Source organism: Palaemon carinicauda, chromosome 1 (genome assembly GCF_036898095.1).
Source record: "Palaemon carinicauda isolate YSFRI2023 chromosome 1, ASM3689809v2, whole genome shotgun sequence".
NCBI classification, from domain to species: Eukaryota; Metazoa; Arthropoda; class Malacostraca; order Decapoda; family Palaemonidae; genus Palaemon; species Palaemon carinicauda.
The window spans coordinates 84,936,286-84,948,567 of NC_090725.1; positions in this window are offsets into that span (position 1 = coordinate 84,936,286).

The following is a 12,282-nucleotide window of genomic DNA, read 5'->3' on the forward strand; positions in this document are numbered from 1 at the left end:
TTATTTGGAAGGTATCTTCGTTAATTGCAAGAAATATCTATGTTTATGCATACGTATGATATATATATATATATATATATATATATATATATATATGTGTGTGTGTGTGTGTGTGTGTATGTGTGTGTGCATGTGTTTACATGTTATATATATCTATATATATATACATATATATTATATATATATATATATATCTATATATATATATATATATATATACTGTATATGAATGTGTGTGCAGGTATGTGCATGTCTGTCTCTTAAAAAATTCTTACTAGGTGTTGAAACACATATGTCATCTCTTAAGATAACAATTTCCAAGTCTCTTCTCATGCTCAAAGCTAACATTCTGAAAAAAAGGAAATTATTGATAATTTGCTCGATTTATTTCATCTGCGGAAAGCTGCTTCAATCATCAACTAATATCTGTCTTCAAGGGTATTCTAATTTTACAATGGAAAGTCACTCTGAGGTATTTCACAATATATTCATAGCACACATACACGCACACACATACACACACACACACATATATATATATATATATATATATATATATATATATATATATATATATATATATTTATATATATATATATATAAACAAGAAATGCATCCATTTCTATTCAACTGCAGGACAAAGGCCTCAGACATGTCTGTTCATGTCTTAGGTTTGGTGATGGTGGAGGATTTTCGTCTGATCGCTCACTGCAAACCAACCTAGTATTGATGGCCCTAACTAGTACAACTTCGCTGATCATGGTAATGCGCAAACCCTGTCACCACGTTAAGGTATCCCCACAAATTAAGGGATATACAGTATATATATATATATATATATATATATATATATATATATATATATATATATATATATATATATATATACACACTCACAAACACGCACACACACATGTATATATACATATATATATATATATATATATATATATATATGTGTGTGTGTGTGTGTGTATCACACATATATATATATATATATATATATATATATGTGTGTGTGTGTGTGTGTGTGTGTGCTTGTGTGTGTCTGTATGTGTGTTTCTTGGAAAGTCTCATAAAATAAACAGGGAATTGGAATTATTGATAATTTTCAGCCAATACATATTTGCTCTCTTACCCAGAGAAGAATGCCAATGTGTATTGGGTGAAAGTAAGAAATTATTTTAATTTCCATAGTTTCTTTCATGGTCCTTTCATAGAAACACGTTAAACTGTTAGATTATAGTTAGAAGATATATATATATATATATATATATATATATATATATGTGTGTGTGTGTGTGTGTGTGTGTGTGTGTGTGTAAATATATACGCATATATTATTACTATTATTATTATTATTATTATTAATTATTATTATTATTACTATTATTATTATTACCCAAGCTACAACCCTAGTTTGAAAAGCTAGATGTTATAAGCCCACGGGCTCCAACAGGGAAAAATAACCCAGTGAGGAAAGGAAACAAGAAAATAAATAAACTACTAGAGAAATAATAAACAATCAAAAAATATTTGAAGAACAGTGACAACAATAAATTGGATCTTTCATTTATAAACTATAAAATCTTAAAAAAAAAAAAAAAAAAAACAGAGTAAGATAGAATAAAAGATTGAATAGAATAGCGTGCCCAAGTTTACCCTCAAGCAAGAGAAATCTAACCAAGAAAGTGGAAGACCAAGGTACAGAGGCTATGACACTTCCCAAGACTAGAGCATAAAAGTTTGATTTTGGAGTGTCCTTCTCTTAGCAGAGTTGCTTACCATAGCCAAAGAGTTGATTCTACCCTTGACAAGAAGAAAGTAGCCACTTATCAATTGCACTACATTAGTTAACCCTATGAGCGAAGAAGGATTGTTTGGCAATCTCAGTCTTGTCAGGTGTATGATGACAGAGGAGAATGTGTAAAGAATAGGTCTACCATTTGGTGTAAGTGTAGACAAAGAAAAAATGAACCGTAACCAGAGAAAGGGATCCAGTGTAGTACTGTCTGGCCAGTCACAGGATCCAATAACTCTATGGATACTATCTCAAAGGGTGGCTGGTGCACTGGCCAACTTATTACTATTATATATATATATATATATATATATATATATAAATCTATATATATATATATATATATATATTTATATATATATATGTGTGTAGCCAAAGAGTTGATTCTACCCTTGACAAGAAGAAAGTAGCCACTTATCAATTGCACTACATTAGTTAACCCTATGAGCGAAGAAGGATTGTTTGGCAATCTCAGTCTTGTCAGGTGTATGATGACAGAGGAGAATGTGTAAAGAATAGGTCTACCATTTGGTGTAAGTGTAGACAAAGAAAAAATGAACCGTAACCAGAGAAAGGGATCCAGTGTAGTACTGTCTGGCCAGTCACAGGATCCAATAACTCTATGGATACTATCTCAAAGGGTGGCTGGTGCACTGGCCAACATATTACTATTATATATATATATATATATATATATATATATATATATATATATATATATATATATAAATCTATATATATATATATATATATTTATATATATGTGTGTGTGTGTAATAAAGATAAATTATGATATATGTAAATGAATGTATGGTTGTGCATAATTACATAGCCATCACGTTAAGGGCTAGCTGAAATTGTAGCAAGAAAAGTTATGCAAAAGAATCCCCCAAATTACGAAACTTATTTTTTGTATTGTGAACACAGCACAAGCAAACAGCTCCGTTCAAACCAACAGACTGAAGGCCGTATCAGAAAAGGATTTCCTCTGATATTTTTGCTCAGCGAAGGCTACCTTTCATAGTTGATAGAAGCTATTGTAATGAAATAACACGCGTGCTGGTATTCGAAAACATTATTGATAGAAAATCATTTTCCTTTCCTCTATTATCTTCGAAGGGATGGCAATATATATATATATATACACACACACACACACACACACACATATATATATATATATATATATATATATATATATATATATATATATATATATATATGTATATGAATTACAAATATCTTATTTTGAATTAGCAAATTGCTGCAAATATGAATGCTTTTCATAAGCTTATATTGCCCATTTTTTTCATCTTCAAATTATTATTTTGGCTTAGCTTCCGATTTTGAAGTATATTTTGCAGTATTGTCTTGATTTATAAAAGAACTTTTATTTCCTCAGTAAAGGCAAGCTTTTAGAGTATGAAAGTAGTAGAAAATATGCCCAACGTTAAAGAGAGGAATTATAGAAGTACAATTTTTTATTGAGATCTGAGATTAAGCTTAAGATCTAGTCCAGTTATTGCGTCCGGTCGTGTTACCATGGCTTTTAAGAACCACTGACAGGATTTTTCAATGAAAAAGAACTAGTCCGATCGGTTTACCAGTGTTTCTTTCCATTATGATGTTTTGAATATGACCTTGACGCTGGAAATAATAACGCGAATTTCCGTTCCAAGAGTCCTATGACTTCAACTTGTTTCAAGAATAGATCATTTGTCATTAAAGGTTACTGGTCTTATAACAGCTATGGTTTTCTTCCGTAATCACTCTGTGTGTTTGTATCTTCCCATCGTTTTTCTCCTCATTAAATTATTATAGGAAGAAAATAATACAAGAATTAACTCTACAATACATAGACGTTTATTAATGAAATGACGAGGAAATATTGCCTTCAAGCAATATATAGGATTAAATTATCTTTCTACATTTTTCTACCATTCATACTAAGATTCATTTTCATCTTCATCTTTACCTTTTAATTTTCATTATCTTTCTTTGGTTCGCATTTGCTCTCAATTGATGGCAGTCTGCTGGGGGGTGGGGGTGGGGGTGGGGGGGTAATGTTTATAGTAATAGCCGCACCCCCATACTCCTGAATTTTCTGTATCCAATCATCCCAGCATCATTCCTAGACATCAACATAAATCTCACAACGTCGCGCCTACAATTATTGTCCATTTAATAAAGGCCGCTCATGAATGGCAGAGGCGAGGCACAGTGATATTGCCCTAGCAAGCAGGACAGTCCCCGAGAGACTGACCATATATACATAAGATCAGCACTCAAGCCCCCTCTCCACCCAAGCTAAGACCAGAGATGGCTAGACAATGGCTGCTGACTCATCAGACAGACCTGTAGTTTCCTCCAAACCCCCACCCTTAGCTCACAAGGATGGTGAGGTTGCAATGACCAACGGAAGTAAGAGGTTGAGTGGGACTAAAATCCAAATCTGGTGAACAGCAGGCAGGGACGCTTCCAATAGGCCACCACAACCTTTGCATCATTCCATGCCTAATTATGTTGAACTGCTATGGGAGGTTACATTCCCTTGTCTCAAATACACTTTCACACCAAACCACTTACTCACCAAAATAAAACTTATAATTGCATGCGATGATTAATACTCAAAATCCTTAACACCTTCCTCACACACATGAATATATATATATATATATATATATATATATATATATATATATATATATATATATATATATATATATTATTACTTGCTAGGCTACAACACTAGTTGGAAAAGCAGTGGCAGTCGAATGACAGTTCTTCTTAATATTTCGTATAGATTTCAAATAATTTCACACTTTCACGACCTCTCGGTGAGGATACAAGAAAACAATTTGCCCAGCTTGACATTTGTGTATTAACTGATTTAGCGAGTCGGACTAATCCTGTTCTCTGAGAATGGGTGACCTCTAAATCTTAATCTTTTGATTCCTTCTGGTTTATTTCTACCTACAGAATTTCAGTACACTGGAGTTTTTTGTAATCCTTTTAAAGACATACACACAAACACGCACACATACAAATATATTTATATATATATATATATATATATATATATATATATATATATATATATATATATATGAATATATATCACAAGCACATGCCACACACACACACACACACACACACACATATATATATATATATATATATATATATATATATATATGCATATATATACAGTATATATATATATATATATATATATATATATATACACACACATATATATATATATATATATATATATATATATATATATATATATATATATATAATGCCGTATATCATATTCACTCAGATAAAGATGTGAAATTAATAAAGGCATGTGCACCTTGTTTTTAGATGCATTAGAGACTTTTAATCTATTCCAATATCTTTTCCATTGGCCACCTGGGAGAAATAGCCGAAAAGGGAACTATATCCGGGATAATGACCGAATGAACTGCCCCACCTTTAAGACCTTAATCCATCCTCTGCTTTAGGGCTTCTCCAGATAAAATGACCGAAATATTCAAGATTCGATGCGAAAAAAAAAGATCTCAGCTGCCACTTTCGTTTGGGAGCACTATAGCCCAGTGAAGAAAGGAAATAAGGAAACAACTAAACTACAAGAGAAGTAATTGATAATTGAAATGAAATATTTTAAGAACAGTAACCACCTTCATCTTTCATATATAAACTTTAAACCATGCTAGGCAGTATATCTTAGCAATTCATGTTTGCCAACTGTTATACTCGTATAAGGAGATGAGCAACTTGGTGGAGTAATGAGAGCTTTGGGTGTGGAGGAAATGTCCCCTAAATCTCGATGAAGTTGCTGGCAGCAGGGTGACGAATTGGGTTTATGGCGATGGACAAACTGTCTCTTCGGCTTTTACTCCTGATGCCTGGCGGTTGATCTTACTACAATTAGTATGGACCGACAGGGGTCACTTGCCGTAGTTAGATAGGCACTGCACATCACGAGGAACTGGCTATCCCTTGATGTTTCTGGCCAATGAATCCTTTATGGATTTAGTCATTCATGGAAAGAGAAGATGACAGAATGGCCCCCAGTCCCCTAAGTAACGGGGTGCTAAGAATCTCCCGGTTTATAAATACTGAAGAAAAATTGAAAATAGGTAATTGGAATGTTAGAAACGTGAGTCAGATTGGAAAGTTACAGCAAGTGGAGAGTTAATTTTTTAAATATAGTTTGGATATCTTGGCCCTAAGTGAAACACGTTGTAAGGGGATTGGTAAGGAAACTTTAGATTAGACCAAGGTAATATGCATATCTACTCAGGAAGATTAGATGGAGTTGGAAGAGTAGGAGTAGGAATGATGATGACACCAAGAACAGAAAAGGGAGAGCTGTAAATAGTAGATTGTTACTAGCAAAGTTCAAATCAAAGCAGTGCAATATGAGTATTATATTTTTTATGCCCCAACAAATGATTCCCCTGAAGATAGGAAAGATGAATACTATGGAGAACTCCAAAGGGTAATAAATGAGATCCCTGAGAGAGATATGAAAATTTGTATTGGGGACTTCAATGCTACAGTTGGAAGAAATAATCAAGGGATAGAGAATATGATTGGTATCGTAGGTCTTGGCGAAGTTGCAAATGAAAATGAAACCCATTTCATAAGTTTCTGTTCAGCGAACAAACTTGTCATTGAGGGTACTCCTTTTCAACACAAGAACATCCGCAAGTATACATAAACTTCACCATGTGGCATTTACAAAAATCAGATAGATCACATTGCCATTAATAAAGAGAGAAGGAAGACTCTAACAAATGTAAGAAGCTATAGAGGTGCTGATATTGGTAGTGATCACCAGCTCCTCGTTGCCACACTGAAATTAAAACTGAAAGCACCCAACAGAAAGATGGATAGAATACCTAGGTTTACAAGAAGAGAACAGAGAAACATTTGCAATTGAATGTAGGAATCGATTTGCAGTCTTAGAAACTTCAAGAGACGAAGAACAGAAAATTAATGAAGAATGGTGTGATATTAAGAACATATATCAGTCAGTTGATAGTGAAGTCTTTGGACACTCAGTTCCAAAGAGAAAGCCATGGATATCAAATGATACTTGTGATACTATAAAAAGGAGACAAAGACAGATATTGATTGTTGGTAGTTTTCGACAAAGTAATGAAAATGACAAGGTAGAGCATACTAAGTATTCCAGTATTGACAGTGAGGTCAAAAGAAAAGCCAGGAATGACTGGAAAGAATATTTAGACAGTAAAGCTGATGAGGCTGACAAAGCTATGAATTCTGAAAGTGGCTATGGTGTAAGAATTTCTCATATAATTATTAATGAAATCTCTACTGTGGCAAAGAAGAAGAAGCATATTCCCATCAAAAAGAGAGGTAAACAAAGACAACATTGGATGGAACACTTTAGTTAGGTTAGGAATAGGAGATATGAAGGGAATAATTTGATTCATTTACCTGAAGTTCATGAAGACCTTCATGTGCCCATGAGTGAGTTCAGTGTGTTTGAAGTCGAACCTATCCTACAAAACTAGAGATGGAAAGCACCAGGATACGATGAAATAACTGTCGAGATGATACTAGCCGAAAATTAAGTGACTCCCAGACTACTTACAAAATTATTTTGTAGAATGTGGCATGAAGAAGGAAAACCTAATGAATGGGAGTTAGGAGTGTTGATGAAAATAGCAAAAAAAGGAGACCTGGCTGATTGCAATAAATACAGAGGCATAACACCTACGTCAGTTGTTATGAAAATATATAGTATGCTTATTCTAAAGAGACTGGAGAGAAAGATTGATGAAAAGCTGAGAGATGAACAAACAGGATTTAGAAAAGGTAGAAGTTGCAATGACCAAATTATCATTTTTTGACGTGTTGTACAGCAATGCGTAGAATGTAGAAATCCCCTTTTGGTGGCATTTGTGGACTATGATAAAAGCCTTTGATAGTGTGCACCGGCCAATTTTGTGGAGTCTTGCATTATTATGGAATTCCTCTTAAATATGTAAATTTGATTAAGTCTGTTCATGAGCATAGGAAGTGCAAAGCTAATGTTAATGGAGTCTTATCAAATGAATTTCCAGTGAAAAGCGGAGTACTTCAAGGGAATGCGTTGCCACTTATGTTGTTTATCCTCCTCATGGATTTTGTAATGCATAGAATAGTCAGAGATGGTGGAGAAGGATTGGATTGGATTGGTGATAAGAATTTAGCAGACCTAACGTATGCTGATGATGCTGTCCTTGTTAGCAGAAACCACAGGATTTGCAATGCTTGCTTACCAGAATGCATGAAATATCACATGAGGTTGGGCTGAAGATGAATAGAAGGAAGACAGATATGATGAGAACGGAGTATGCAGTGGAAGATGAAATATCATTGGAAGAAAAAAGGATTAATGAGGTAGAATCATTTAAGTATTTAGGAATTATGATCTCCAATACAGAGTCTTTAGAATTAGAGTTTAGTGAAAGATTTAAAAAAGCAAATCAGACAATAGCTAGGTTAAGTATAATTTTGAATTCATATCGCCTGAAATTACTAATAAAAAATCAGACTATATATCAGTTTAGTGAGATCGGTGTTACTCTATGGACATGAGTCATCGTATGACGATGAAACAATCTCCAATAGATTTAGTAGATTTGAGAACAAAGCCCTCAGAAGAATATTGGGAGTTAAATAGCAGGACAGGATTAGAAATGAAACTATAAGAGAGATTACTCGAGTGTCATATGTGGAAGATATCATGATGAGGGGTAGATGGAGATTATATGGGCATGCTCTTCGTATTCCCCAAGAGAGATTAGTTCAGCAAACGTTCATCTGGGCTCCACAAGGCACTAGAAAAGTTGGAGGACCCAGGCCTACATGGCCGAGGATTATGAAGTGAGAAGTAGGAGATGATGAATGGAGAAGTATTGAATTAAAAGCTCAAGATAGAGACGACTGGCGAAATCTAACCGAGGCCCTTTGCGTCGATAGGCGTAGGAGATGATGACATAAATTGTAAAAACTTGAAAAAAAAAAGAGGAAGAGAAATAAGATGGTGTGCCCGATTGTACCCTCAAGCAAGAGAACTGTACCCCAAGACAGTGGAAGACCATGGTACAAAGGCTATGACACTACCCAAGACTAGAGAACAATGGTTTGATTTTGGAGTGTCCTTCTCCTAGAAGAGCTGCTTACCATAGCTAAAGAGTATCTTCTACCCTTACCAAGAGAAAACCACTATCATTTATGAGTAACTAATTAACTAACCAAATAGCTAACCAATGGTAGTTCATCGTCTCCGATAATTAAGTACTTTCAAAGTTCGTAAATAGCTGTTAAATGCATAGCAAATACTTCCACTTTTTTTTTTTTTTTTCTTTTTCTTTTTTTTTTTGCAGTAATCTTTTTTCCCCGGTATCTCACTACTGCCTCTTTATGGTGAGATACGATACGCCGAGGTCTCGTGACCTGTTCGTTCTAAATTCTGTGTAGAATACCTTCATTTCTTATGAGGCCCATAATTTTCTGCAATAAGAGGTTACTTCATATGGTGTCGTTTTACAGTTCAGGCCTCTACATTATAGGGAAGAGTTAAATACACACTGATTTTTGTACTTGGATTCTAGTGCCCAATCTCAGGTATTTGCTCTGAAAACCCCTAGTCATAATCCAGCCAAAAGCACGCGAAGCCCAGTTTATTTTATCCATCTTCGTGTTTCTAATAAATCTCGTGCAAGTTATTGAGTAATTCTTATTGTACTCACAAGACAATTATAAGCCGTTGTATTTCAAGTTATAAAATGTTTGCTACTCTTTAGTTACCGAAGATCTACAGGAGTTCTTATTGTGACATCTTAATCTCATTTCGCTCCTAAAAATCTCGTTTTCTTAATATTATTCACTTTTCTGTGTCACCTTGATGCTTTCTTCAGTCACAAATCTTACCATTCCTTGATTTTATCACGGTTTCCGTATGTACTGCAATTTCAATTCAACAACTTCATTCTAATTTTGGTTTGTATACCTTTAGCTTTCAGCACTATCTCTAATTATACGTTCGACAGTCTTCCATTTTCATCAATATGCACAGAAATAAATCCATTATATTGGCGAGACATATTTGATTATTTCATACTTCGACAAAGGATTAAAATAGCATTATTCTCCTCACTAATACCGTGCAGTCCACAATCAGAGAGGAAGACTGCTTGCTCTCGGTGAACCTGGGGGATGTGTATTTTCAAATACATGTCCATCAGTCCAACAAAAGTACCTCAGCTTCATCTTCAAGGGAATAGTGTACCAGTTCAAAGCCCTGAATCTTGGACTGTTCACTACTCCCTAAGTATTCACGCGAGTGTTCAGTGTTCACTCACTCGCCTTGCTCACCAAACGCTGTATATGCTGGCTTGGTCACGAGATCTGTCACTTGGCTTGGGCCTTTCGAATAGAGATATGCCTTTTGAGGAATCTCTTGCTAGAGGCAGTTGCTTCAGGATCTAGACAGATTACTCTCTTTTGCCACGATCTAGGGTCCGTGATGAATTGGGAAAATTCAAATCTCATTCTCAAGCAGAGCATGAACTACCTGGGCATTCTAGTAGATACGGCAGATCCGGAAATCTTTCCACAACGGGATTGCATCAGAAGCCACAGAGAGAGAAAGTGAGAACTCTGATCAGGAAAGTTCCATTCATCTCTCCATCTGAAATATTTCTGTTCCTGGATACATCCAAGATGGGATAAGGAACCAAACGCGTTAGGAATATAATTCCTAAGAGAAAAGCACCTGCTACGTATATGCAATGTGTACATACATATATATATATATATATATATATATATATATATAGAGAGAGAGAGAGAGAGAGAGAGAGAGAGAGAGAGAGAGAGAGAGAGAGAGAGAGAGAGAGAGAGAGAGAGAGAGGTTGTTACATAGATATGTATGGGTGTGTGTGCATGATTTGTTAATAGTAGCAATGTTCCTGATAGCTATTTTTAGAACTATGTCTGCACCATTTAACAACTTTTGACTTTGTAATATGTACAAGGTTGGTGACTCATAGGAAAATAGGAATTGCATTGATACTAACCTTGTTGGTTGTGGTTAAATGCTACATCCCAGTTAGTTGCATTGGTCATATCCTAAGGAGGCCACCTAAAGCACATAACAACAAAAGAGCAATACATCAGCATGTAAAGGTTTAAAGGCCGCTCGTGAATGATAGGGGCAAGGGACAGTGACATTGCTCTATCAAGTAAGACAATGCCCTAGAGACTGATCGTATTACATATGATCAGCGACCAAGCCCCCTCGTCACCCAAGCTAGGACCAAGGAGGGCCAGGGATTAGCTGCCAATAACTCAGCAGATAGACCTATAGGCTCCCCCAAACCCCCATTCTTAGCTCACAAGGATGATGAGGTTGCATCGACCAAAGGAATTAATGAGTTTGAGCGGGACTCGAACCCCGGTCTGGCAATCATCTTGCCTGGTGATTGCCAGACTGGGACACTACCACCAGGCCCCCACAACCCTAATGGTACATAGGACAAGGAATCGTCCATAATTGACTCAATTGGAGATAACTCTGTGTAACTAGCAATTACTGAAGCAGTGAGTAACACAGTGCAGTAAGCTATGCATTGAACTTCCTAGCGTCCTTCAGCTACATTTCCGTGCAATGGAAGGAAATTTTAATGCAATTCCCCATGACTCCCACCGGGGGCAAAAGAGTCCAACTTTTATGGCTTTACAAAATTCATACATGACTAACTCAAACAATCAGGTTTATTAATCAATTTTCACTTGTTCTTTTATTTACTTTCAACTTTTTATTTTATATTGTATAGCACCACACTATTTATATATTCAATGTTTTGCCTTGTTATTAAGCATAAGATGATAGTTGAAACTACTCTCTGCATAATCATTAATAAATGGAGATTCTTATAAATTAATAACTTATATCTTACGACAAAAATTTGGTAATTGGAATAAAAAATATGAAGGAAGATTCAAAATACACCACAAGTGCAATACATTTAATAAGAATAGTTTACGAAAAAAGTATACCCAAAAAGTGTCTATATATATATATATATATATATATATATATATATATATATATATATATATATATATATATATATATATATATATATATATATATATATATATATGTGTGTGTGTGTGTGTGTGTGTGTGTGTGAATGAATGAATGAATTAGCAGCTTTCCTAGAATAAGGTGATAAAAGAGAGATTGCATTTCCTTCCTAATGAAATGCGGTTTTTCTTATGAGTTTATGTTTTGTTCTAAACGCTGCAGCCAAGTGCAAAAAGCTGGATTGAAATTTGATTTTGTTAAAAAATAGTCGTGATTAGCGCTTCAAACTACGATCCAGAAAGTTAAGTCACAACCAACATCGAAATCTTACAACTTATTAGTTGATTTTAAACTGTCA